We start from the raw sequence: 12,736 nt of genomic DNA on the forward strand, positions 1-12,736 counted from the left end.
GCATTCCCGCTTCCAATGCCCCACGTCCCCGCATGCGTGACATGGTGACATCCTTTCCATCCCTTGCGTGTCATTTTGAACCACAACAGTATTTAAGTCGGGACCGCGATTCACAGAACCTCGACCTCTTGGTTGTGCCTGAAACACACCATTCCCTTGCGGTTGCTGCTGTATCATCTGTTGAATTCCATTTCCCTGCATTCCTTCCTGTGCTACCCTTATCTGCATCACGATCACTTTCTCCTTCAACTTTTTCTGCTTCAGTTCAATCTCATCACTACAGTATTTCGCATACTGCAACACCTCATCAATCGGCTTCGCTTGCCAACAGATCAAATAATTCTTAATCACCTGGCTAACCTCTGGTCTCAGCCCTTCAACAAATCTGAACACGAGATGGTTCATGTCTTTCGGCTCAATGGTCTCAGTACCACTGTAATGTTTGAATGCCTTCAACAATCTCTCATAGTAAGTATGGATTGACTCTTTAACCTCCTGTGAGGTTCGGTCGATTTTCTGCCAATCAGTCACTTTCGGCGACACCTTCTGCTTCAAAAACTCAATCACTTTATGATAGAACTTCATCACCTCCTCAGAGGGTGCTCCGGTCACCTTATCCCTTGCCGGCTCGTGTGTCGGCCAGTCTACCCCTCTCTTGCACTCAAGCCATAAGTCGGGCGGAACAATGATCTCAAACAAGGTATTCAGGTCTTCACAGAGACACTTTGCAAGCTTCACAAACCTATCTGTTTGTTGGTACCACTCGATCGACTTCTCCCTCAACCTGGGATAATCATTAGTGAAAGATAGGATGTCTCCTCGGGACCACGGTACATGAATTAAAACTCCACCAGCTGTTTCTCTCCTTGGTAGTATCTTTACTGATTCCGAATCTGGTGTGGTTTGAGTTTTACTCGAACCGGGGCTGTCACCTTTCTCCTTGTCTCTTTTCTTAGCCCATCTGCTTTCCCAATTTTCTAATGCTCCCCAGATTTTCGCACTTTGCAATATTTCCTTTAGATGTGCTTTCATTCCGGCAGACCTCATATGCTCCAAATCTTTTGAATCAAAGTCTAACCTGTAACTTCTTTTCAAATGTTTAGTGTTCTCAATATCAATGTTGTACTTGTCTGCCAGGTTTGCTAATTTCTGATGTACCTTGCCTACTTCTTTAGTAATCTTAGGGCACAGATATCTCAATTCTGCTTCTGTGTATGACTCTAATCTGTTTACCCCCATTGTTCCTTCCACCAATTCAGCAGCTTCCACGTCCAGTCTCACAAAGTTCAAGTAATCATCTTTCTCTGACCTTTCTGGTTCCACTGTAGTCTTTTGCGAAGCATAGGTCTTCTCTAACCACTCATTCAACTGTTGTACTGTAAAACCTTGCAGTGAAATGTTCCCCGCATGCATCCTCGGCGACTGTGAAGCATTCGTACTTATTGTCTGTGGGGTTAACACTCCTAGCACTGCCTGTCTCATTACTTCCAACTGGGCTTCAACTGGGCTAAGGTTTATCAAAGACCTCGGTTTTTCAACCGCTTGCTCTCCTGGAGCCATTAACTGAGGGGTTCCTATGGACCCTCTTCTTATTACATCTTGGGTCATTACTCCCTGATCACATACACCAGGCTTACCTTCTGTATACAATGGCACTGGTGGACCAATAGTAATTGGCAACGATATGGCAGCTGGTGTCTGACCTGGTCCCAAACCTCGTGGAACAGCGACTCCAAAGGTCTGATCCAGTGAAGCTGGGGCAGGTATTAATGGAGGTCCTGCTGCTGGATTATATCCCGGTATCAGTTGTGGCTGCGGCTGGGGCGGCAATTGCGGAGTTGACTCAATCTGCACTTACCTCGGTTTTGTATATATCGGGTCTGGCGGCACTATCAGATTTGTAGTAGTCTCTAGTACCGGAACGTCTGGATAGATTCTCTGTATCTGCGGTGGTGGTTGCAACTGTATCTGCATGTCTGGCGCAGTGGGTACACTGACACCATTCTGTATCAAAACCGTGTCACTAGTCTGTACTGTACCAGTAACTCCCTTCTCCTGCGTCTGGTTCCCAGGACCCGTACTAGTGCTCGGGATATTATCGCTTACCGCATAAGGTGGCGGGCGATCATGTAATATCCGATCCATAAATTCTTCATCGTCTGAATCATCTTCTTCTTCCCAAGATCTCTTAGTCTCTTTAGGCTTACTAGAGTCTTTGTCTGTTTAACAGGTAGCTTTCTTTCCCTGCGTCTCATCTCCCTGTGTTATAGCTGGGAATAATTTTAATCCATCAACTATTCCCCGTCTCCACGTTTTGCATAAGTCTTTTCTGCCCTTTTTATTCTTCTTTGGAATTTCTCTTGTCTCTGTTTAAGAGCCATTAGATCCCAAATTGCTAAAGCCTCATACTGAGCTGGCCTCGGAGGTTGTTTCTGTACACTTAACATCCATCTTAGATTTTCTAGAACTCTTGTATTGAACGTCCCATGTTCTGGGAACGCCAAACATTCCTCTTTGTCTGTCAATTTGCGCCACTGTTTCATCCATAAGCAAGGCGCAACACCTTTTTCCTCCATAACTATGTAAGCTGGAGTTCCCTCAGGCGGAGTAGGCTACCCTTCACTCCGCATAATGTATGCATCTCCTTTCAGAGCACTCTTAAAAGCCTTGACAAAATTTGTTTTTCTCTTGTTTGTATTTAATTAAAAAGTGACTTTAGTTCCCAGGACACTCTTCACCCACCTTTCTCAACCTATTGCCTCTCACGGACGGCAGTCAATCCGTGCGCGACCCCTCTCGACAACTGACCTATCTCAGCGCAGCACTACTGACGTCACTGCAGCTGACAAAGTCTTGCGGCTCGTCCGCCCCTCACTGGATTCACACCAAACTAATGCAAAATTACTGCGAGCACCTTCAACAATCCAAATTTGCCGGTTTACTACAGGAAGGGTAACACATTCGCTTCAGAACCTTACAGAGATTTCACTTGAAGCCTCGGCCGCTACTCTCTCCTTCTCAGTTCCCGCACCCGCACCAGAATTTGACTCGCAAATCCGACTCTCGACTTGTCAATGGTTCGTCCTAATGCACTTTAGAACTTGCCAAATCTCCATCGAAGGTTTCACACATACAATTTGACTCAAACTCGACTAACGCCCGATTGACCTATTAAACCACACAAATTACAACATAAACCCAAGTGTCTCCCACACTTGTCAATATACTCCGGAGTCTTAGATCACGACGGGGCCGTACATGAACAACCAACCATGTGGATAATTTTGAGCACAAGGCGCCACACTCATATGAAGTACGCCGACTTCCCTACTCTCATACTGCGGAGTACGCCCACTCCTACTAAAACAACATTATCTGGCCTAAATACACACAAACTTCACAAATCACCTGCAAAAATGCATAAGCTGAGCAAGCGCAAATCCTACACCACACATGCTATGACACCGAGAACATTCCCAACTCACTTCGGTAGGCTCCGAGATCCCGGGAAACTCATGGTGAATTTAGAAATACATCATACCTCCAATTTGCATTATCTCAGAAAAACAATTTAAACAATGATTCTCTGTCCTAAGGCCCCAAAGGGCCAAACCGTCGCTCTGCAACCAGAACTGTTAACGGGTCCCTTTATGATAATTTATCACACATCAGGACTCGTTTTAGGCCAATGAATCTTTTGACCCAGTTGAGAGACACCTTAGGACGAGATAGCTAATCAATATATCAATCAATACATCAATAATATAATCAATATTTATCACAACAATGCATTTCACTTTAGTCAAAGTCATTAATCAATTCAAAGACGCTACCATGACCTTTCAGCCATGAATGACCACACCTTGTTTAGTAGAATTTTATGAGTTTTATTCCCTATTAATTACAGTCTAATAGCAAATGTGTTAATCTCATCACCAAGAAACATAATAACATAGTCACAATATGGCAACTTTGGTAAGCTTTCATTAAAGCGAGAATCACAAACATCATAACACAACACGGCGTGAACATAGATCAATTTAGCAGAGTGTCAATAACACGTCAGTTCAACAAAGCATAATCTCGGTCGTTTGTCTATTTGCGTCGGTTTGGTGAACACTTGTCCTAACCACTGATTAGCATTCGCATGTTGGGCTTCATGCAAAACAATTTAGAACACCAATTTGGAAAACATCTAGCTAAGGCCTCTGTCAAAACCAAGCAGTTGGTACCTAGAAAGGAAAAGCAAACAGACTAATCACAATCGCATTGTCATAAATACCCTCTAAAGTTTAGGTCAGCGCACGGTTCAGTCTTCGTCCTCAGGACTTCAGTCAAATCGCCATCAGTCAGAACTCAGCTCTGGGGCAAAAAGGCACTTTCCACATAAGGAGGTAAAGTGTAAAATGGACAATTCTAAGGGTGAGGATGGTTTAAAGTAAAGCAATAAGTAAAGCAATAAGTCACCAAACAGAGGGACAGAGTTTCTGGATAAAATCAATAGCATTCCCTACCTAATTCTAAATGACCCCCGTGACATGAGTTTTTATCCCTTTTTCGTTGTACATTCCCCCAAAATTCTATTAGTCATCTATTATACCCCACTATCTTGAACCTATCAAAATACACATTAGGTAATCCTACTCTTCACCCCATATTATTTTACAAGTCTTTGATTGGTCTTCGTAATTGACGTCTTTAGAGGTGGTACGTCCGGTATGATTGCATCCTTCTGTAATTCTTTGCACATCTTTTGGTCAGCAGTTCCATTGTCTTCCCCGGTTTGAATGACCTTGTACATTACATTAATCTACACTGTTTCAATTTTACTATAACATTTATTCTGTAAACGAGAGAAAGTGAAGAGAACGGATCTAACATGGTTACATTCATCTTCCAAGTTTGAAGAAAAAGAACAAGCAGGGTCATGTCCCCTTGTGAGTCAGCACACTGAAAAATAGAAAAATGCATTTAATATGAGAGCCAGGGCAGCTAAGATTCGGCTCATGCTATCTTAAGGCCTATGAGGATTTCAATACAGATTCAATAACGCAAATATTAGTATAAACTTATTTAAACATAATATAAAAAGTTTGGTCATTATTGTTAGTCTACGTATATATTGGTGGCCACTCCTCCTGGTCACTATTCAAGTGCACGTCTAAGCAAAATTACTATTATTATAGTTTCTATGTGGCATCATCACACATTGATTCATAAACATTTCATGTTAATATAGATTATATAAGCTACGCTCTCTCACCTGTAATGGGCATGTTTATATTAGGAAGGACCCTGGGAAGTCAAGTTTCTCCTTTTCTTACAAAGGTTCAGCCCTTCTTAGCAAAATGTTTATAATGAATTAAGATAGGAAACTGTAACACAACTGAAAAAAACGGAAAATGCTGTTTGCTTTCCATGCTACAAACTCTGTATTATACCTCTACAACCAATCCACTGCAAAATGTTACCATTAAATCAAAATGTCACATAGGGGGTGATTCTAACCTTGGTGGGCGGCGGAGGCCGCCCGCCAAAGTTCCCCCGCTCCAGAACACCGCTCCGCGGTCATAAGACCGCTGCGGTGATTCTGGGTTTCCCACTGGGCTGGCGGGCGACCGCCAAAAGGCCGCCCACCAGCCCAGTGGGAAACACCCTTCCCACGAGGAAGCCGGCTCCGAATGGAGCCGGCGGAGTGGGAAGGTGCGACGGGTACAGTTGCAGCCGTCGCGAATTTCACTGTCTGCAATGCAGACAGTGAAATTCAAAGTGGGGCCCGCTTACGGGGGGCCCCTGCAGTGCCCATGCCATTGGCATGGGCACTGCAGGGGCCCCCAGGGGCCCCACGACACCCCATACCGCCATCCTGTTCCTGGCGGGCGAACCGCCAGGAACAGGATGGCGGTATGGGGTGTCTGAATTCCCATGGCGGCGCAGCGAGCTGCGCTGCCATGGAGGATTCAGAAGGTCTCCCGCCGGTTTTCCTCTTCTGACCGCGGCCAAACCGCCGCGGTCAGAATGCCCTGCGGGGCACCGCCAGCCTGTTGGCGGTGCTCCCGCCGACCCTGGCCCCGGCGGTCTAGTACCGCCGGGGTCAGAATCACCCCCATAGTCTGGCAAACAGCTCGGTAGATAATAAAAATGTATTGCACACCTTAGTTATTTGCTCATTGGTCTCTTTCTAATTCTCTATACGTTTTGCGTTTTCCTCCTTTGACTTTTGTTTTATCACAATCGTCTTTGTTTTCCTCTTCCCTCTACGATCGACAGGACTGGACCACCATGGTTGGCATGTCTCTCAGATAGAAGAGGAAAGAACCACAGGTAAGTGGATGCTCCTTAATGTTAGCTATAGTATGGGGGTGGGTGTGAGGGATATAATCACAAACTTGCCCTATCCTGTTACTCTATTGTCGTGCATTCCTCTCTTTTCTTTCTTTTGATTACAAGTGAAGCACATGACTCTCATTCCCGTCTGCTAAACAAGACAAGGAATCCAGCTCTTAGACAGGTGACCCCTCAACAGTCAAAACCTTCCCGTCCCCACAGCAACCTATTTCCCATCCACCAGTTAGTCCTAGTAGACGCCCACATACCTGGGCTACGTGGTGGGTTGATACGAGGAAATAGTGACCTCCCAGCTTACTCCGTCGACTCTCGTCCGTGTCCCTGGAGAACTGTGTCGGAAGGCTGCAGCTTCTCAAGTCATCCTGCCCCAGTTGTAGTTGTTCTGGTTCTTTTTCCCCGACGTCTTCCTCTGGTGCTTCCGGGTTAGTCCTGCCTCCTATTTCAGGCCACCATTCATCAGAGGGCTGGTCAGCATCACACACAATGCCACAGCCCCCACCTCCTGTACCCATGTAGAAGCTTTAAAGGGACAGGCATCCCAGGTAGTCTGCAATAAAAAAAGACAGGTGCATCTCGGGATAGAGAAAGAGAAGGAAAAGGCCAGGATAAAGCCCCATCAATACTGTTGTTCTCATCACACAAAGGTATTGCAGCACATATACCACTAATTATGCAAGGGCTGCAAGGGTTTTTTAGGATTCAGGGAAGGGTGATATATAGAATTATAACAGAATTTTAGGGCTGAGGGAAGGGAGGTGCTTTAGAGTAGTATGAATTTTTAGGGTTCCTGGATGAGTACCAGATAGATGTAGTAAGGGAGATTTTAGAGCTCAGAGACAGGTGGTACAAAGAGAAAGTAAGCGTCAAACGATCAATTTAAAAAAAAAATGCTGTCACACATGTTGCTGCACAAGGGCAGGCCTGTGATCGCACAGAGGCAGGTCACCCTTCTGCTTCCCGGTTGCTAGATGTCAAACTTACATTAGTGAGGTGAAATATTTGTATGTACATTGTTAATGTGTACAAAAGTCAAAATAGTAAAATAACACTGTATTACTCTACATAATTTAGTCAACTCTGCCAAATAGTTTGGTTCCCTGGCCAACAACCTTGATGTGGCAGACAGGTCAGGGACTAAGGCAAGTAATGCAAGCTTGGTGGGAAGTGGTAACTCAGTTAATGTAAAGCACAAGAGGTTGTTGACATACTTAAATGGGCCAGTGAGCACTTGGGAGTATTGGTGAGGGCTCTGAAAAAACGGAAGACGTACGTGGTAAAAAGGAGGTAAGACATGTAGACCAGTCCCTGAGTAAGCAACACCTCTGACAGATGATAGCTATATAGAGTATGAGGTGAAGTGGCACCATTAAAAGCAAGTAGAGAAAATCATAACATATACCATAAAATATCCTGTCAAACCTGAAATTTGCCTTGACTTTGTTTGAGAGAAAAATACTTCCAGTGATTCTAGAAGATCAACACAGAGCCAGAATAACAGCTACAGCTGCTTTTGCCTTATCCATTACACTACCACAATAAGAGACTGACTTTCCCTGTAAAACCAGAATAATTTTAACAGGAAGCATCAGAAAATTCACTGGTTAGTCAATCTCTACAGGGTGTGGTTACTAGTAGGGGTTTCACAGAGTTTTAGGTAACGTCTGCTAAGGTTAGCACAACACTAAATCAAACACATCAAGAAACAGCAGAACAACATGTGTTCAATAAGAGCCCAGAACAATCTGAGGCCAATTTATCTTTTGGAAATCTTTGTGATTGAGCTGCTGCATTCCCACCTTGAATATAATGAATCCAGGAATGCACTGGAGTCCTCATATGAAACTGAAACCAACACCCCAAAATCTTGTATTGCTTCTGGTACCTGCATATGCTTTTGAAGATAATACCACTACTTCCTTTGGACTCCTGTAATTTGATGATTCAGGACATTACCGTCTCACATACTGCTACCTGTAATTCTCTTTATTTAGGTCTTTCTGTCCTACTAAATTACTCTTGCAACACATATGGCTCATTTAAAATCTTACAGCCAGGCTTCTCCTAGGTCCCCTACCTCGCTGTTCTGTCTGTAATCATCAGAGACATATCGAGTGATTGCCCTTGGAAAAACAGTCTGGGCCTGATTTAGAAGTTGGCAGTAATGGCCCTGCTGTCGACTTTTCAAGAGGAAACGTGCCTACCGCTGTGACGGTTTGACCACCCTATTCACATGTCAGCAGGAGCATAGTCAAAAGACAGCTGACGGTCTGCCATCACCGGCAAGAATCTTCTCCTGCTTCGACGGCACCTTAGGCAAAAGCGGTTGGCGGTGGGACTCCAGACCCTTTTACCGCTGAGTCAATCGCAATGAGCAGACCCGCCAACGCAACTGTGGCGTCTAAACCTCCACACCTGATTTGGCAGATTGGAAGCTATATACACACAAACCTCACCTTTTTAACTGTTTCCACGTATGCTGCTGCCATAAACCTGCTGCTCCAAGTCCTCCTGCTGTACTTGGGCCAGGTCCAACATGAAAATCGACCCATGTCATTGCCGAAACAGAAGGTATGTCACAGGCGTTCCTGTTACCCTCGGAGTTGTAGCTTCATATTAACATTGGACTTGTGCAAAGCTCAATAATTTGTGTAAGCACCACCATACTGTTGCACAGTGCTAACCTATGTAATGTTGAAGCCCGAAAATGTATCAGAACCTCAAGATATGAGTAACACCCACCAATTTGTACACACTGCCTACATGGCAAGGTACACCTACAAAAAAAGGCTCAACAATCCCAAATAGAAATGTGTCCAAGAGAGAGTTTCTGTGTCTGTTGTGGATGTGTCTGTTGAATGAGTGGGTGATTGAGGGTCTGGTGTTTGTGCTGTAGCTTTAGTTTTGTGTCTGTTACTGTTTGTTAGGCAGATGAGTGGCGGCATTTGTGTCAAGTATGTGTGTGTGTGGATGTGTGGATGTGTCTGTTACAGCTGTGGTGTTTGTTGAAGGAGCGTCTGTGGGTGTGCTGATGCATACATATGTGGTGGTGCGTGTGATGACTGGGAGTGCTTGTGGTTTGCCTATGTTGCTGTAATGTTGGGTGATGTGTCTGTGGTGGTGAGGGTGTGTGTGCTTGTTTAGTGGTGGGTGCACTGAACTAGGAGTGTGGCTGTGGTGGTGTGTGTGGTATCTGTATGCGTGTGTCTGTGCTTATGTTTTTTCATGTGTTTTTGTTCGGATGTGCTAATTGTGGGTGTTGTTCTGGGTGCGTCTATATGTTTGCATGTGCTTTGGACAGGGCTGGGTTGAGGGATTTAGGATGCCAAATTTGGTGCAGCATCGTGTGACACTTCTTTGTAAATGAGGCCCAAAATATCACAAGTTTTCTAGAGAAACTGCTTTCAAACATGTGAGATAAGGAGTGATGCTACTGTACAAAGCATATCAAAAAGTATGGTGCAGATGGGCAACCTCACATTGTCCTAGCATCAACTTAGCAATGTCAATTCTGATATATCAGCTGCTTCATAATTGTGCAGTTTCCCACAGTCACCAGTAATAAAGTTTCCATTCACTAAACACATTTGTGATACCATCACACCTAATCCAATCATGATATGGGACATGTTTTGTGAAACTGTCCCTCATGTCATTGTGAAAATGCTGGCAAATCCCTTTGTTTGCCGTAATTGACTTGTGAGGAGGAATCTAGTGGTATGGTACAGTACAAAGCAATACACCACACACAGCATCAGACACAATATGCTCAACTCATGCCTCCAGAAATCATCCTGAGCTTAGGATTTGTGTCATCCTCAAAGTTGAGGGCATGCAACATAGCTTGAAAGTAAATAAGTTAAACTACAACAATATCTACATCAATCTCCTGGTAAGCCACCGCAAGGATGCAGACCATTAGCGTGGTCAAGATGCGGCACACCCAACTAGATCGTTTGGAGGACTGCCCGACTTGACTCTCAGCTGAGTTTCTTGTAGCCTGACACAGTTCCTCCCATCTCTTCTGACAGTGCAGACTAAGCTGCTTGTAGACCCACAGGGTCACCACCTTCCTGGTGATAGCCTTCCAGATTTCCTGCTTCTGATGGGTGTTGACCTATGTAGGTGACATAAAAGAAAAGGAAAAGACAATTCAGTGTCATTGTTGGACAGTGCTGCTGTGACATTACATTTTATGAATTCACACGTACATTTACAAAACAGCTACTAGATTGTTTTTTCCATAAAACTGTCATAGGTAGAGTGGAAATGCTGATTTCCAGTGACCTCATGTGAACCATCAATACTTTCTAGCTCCTCATTTTACATAATCAGGCCAACAACATCATCTTGGCCAGAACTATGCAACCAATCCTGTTGTGAGAGCCACCCCGATCACTCACAATCATTGTGAGCTACTGAAGGCCAAACCATGTGTACAATCTATGCACATAATCATACTCACAGCCACATTGGCTTCCTCCCTAAACTCCCAAGAGACAGAACCCATGGTCTGCATCACATACAGGGACTGAGGGCAAGATATGAGAGTTGTTATCTGTCAATGAGAGCAGGGATTTGTGCGTTGTTTGAGCAAGTGTGATTTCCAATTACACAGACTGGGGTGAGACAGTGCCATCTGAATGTGCTGCACCTAAAATAAGTCTACCTTTATGTTGCTCCATGACAGGTTTAAACCATGCAGAGCAAACCAATACATAATATATGCTGGAAGTAAATGTGACAGTACAGGGTCAGACAACTCCAGACCCTCACATTTTTCAATTAAAATGACTGTCATTTCAACATTGGCTGATTGTTATCAGTCATATTACTAGCCCACTGTCTACTGGCCACTGGTAGTCAGTAGACAGCAGTTTGTGTGATGAAATAGGATGTGTGTGTTTCATGGAAATACACTATAGCTTCTACTGTCAGGTGACTTAACATTGCCATGCACAGTCATTTCAGACAGTGGTCACACAAATATGTCTCAGCTACATCATTCTGTCAACTCCAAGACAAGACCACTCACATTACCAAAAGGTAACCAAATAGTCTATGAATCATAAAGAAAGAGGTTACTCAGTCAGACATTCCCTAATAATACATATACCTGTTCCTCTGGAGTCCCATAGTGTTGGCTGTGCAGGGACAGAACTTTCCTGGCTAGGAGCTCCAGCTCCTCAGGGAAGAAGGCAGGGGACAATGTCACCTGCATTCCATGGTGTCCTGTATCCCAGAGGTTGGTAACAGCAGCAAAAAATGAGGAGGTCTTAATGGCTGCAGTATTAGGAAGCAAGTGAGTGTTTTTTCACATTGCGGCATACAAGTATATGGCGGACAGGATCCGTGACGGATGCGGACACAGCCATTGTCTTTCATGTGTAGCCATCACACACGTTAGCCTGTGGCAGGGCAAGTCATGGAGGTTACCACCTACTATGTGGATAATGTCAGCTGACAGCTGTCTGGAAGCCAATGTCCTGACGGCAAGGTCAGACAGTCATCATTTTTGGGTGTGAAGCTGTGTATTTTACAATTGTTTTTGTGTCACCAGCACTTACAATGGAGGCTAGTGCATTTCTAAAAGTCAGATATGAACAACACTTTTCTTGGCAAGATATAACACAATAAAATGTGAACCATGGCTGTGTTTACCAACAATAGTGCCACAGGAGAAATATTACCTCTATTGACGTCTTTTTGAAAAAAAATGTTTACAAAAATGGGTGCTAGTAATAGAGTTCAAATGTAAGATTTGCACATAATGACCAAAAAATCCTAAGTATGTTTGAGAACTTTTTGTTGGCACACCACAGAATGATGAACGTGTCATTGCACCAGATATTGCCACAGTGTCCTGTACTAGTAGCTTTTAATGTTGTCACTGCCATGATGTAGATTATTGGTGTTATTCATCTAGGATCCCTGGGCATGATGTATGGCTCCAACTGAGGTCATGCATCAGTAACAGTTTGCCTATTTAATTTGATCCCATTGCATATTCCCTCTCCTCCATGATATATATAACTCTAAATGGCACAGATATTAGGGTTATGACATTTCGACAAAGACTCCTTTATCTGTTCCACGTACATTCTCAGTAGATTTTGTTTACTCTTTATAGATTTGTTGACACTTTCTTCTTCGTAATTGCAATGATTTTTTTCCTATATGGATGTTGTATAGTTTTCCCAACATGGTGGTGGAAGATGGACATGACAAAGACAATACCACACATAATCAAACAAGAGTCTTGTACTCTGTATCCATTACAATTACTATGATAAAAAAAAGCGTGAGGTGAAATAAAAAAAGATTAAATTAACTCAAAAGAGTCTATCATGGGGGATGGAAACATGCTAGAAGAGCCAAATACAGTTTGAAG

Source organism: Pleurodeles waltl, chromosome 3_1 (assembly GCF_031143425.1).
Source record: "Pleurodeles waltl isolate 20211129_DDA chromosome 3_1, aPleWal1.hap1.20221129, whole genome shotgun sequence".
In the NCBI taxonomy this organism is placed as follows: Eukaryota; Metazoa; Chordata; class Amphibia; order Caudata; family Salamandridae; genus Pleurodeles; species Pleurodeles waltl.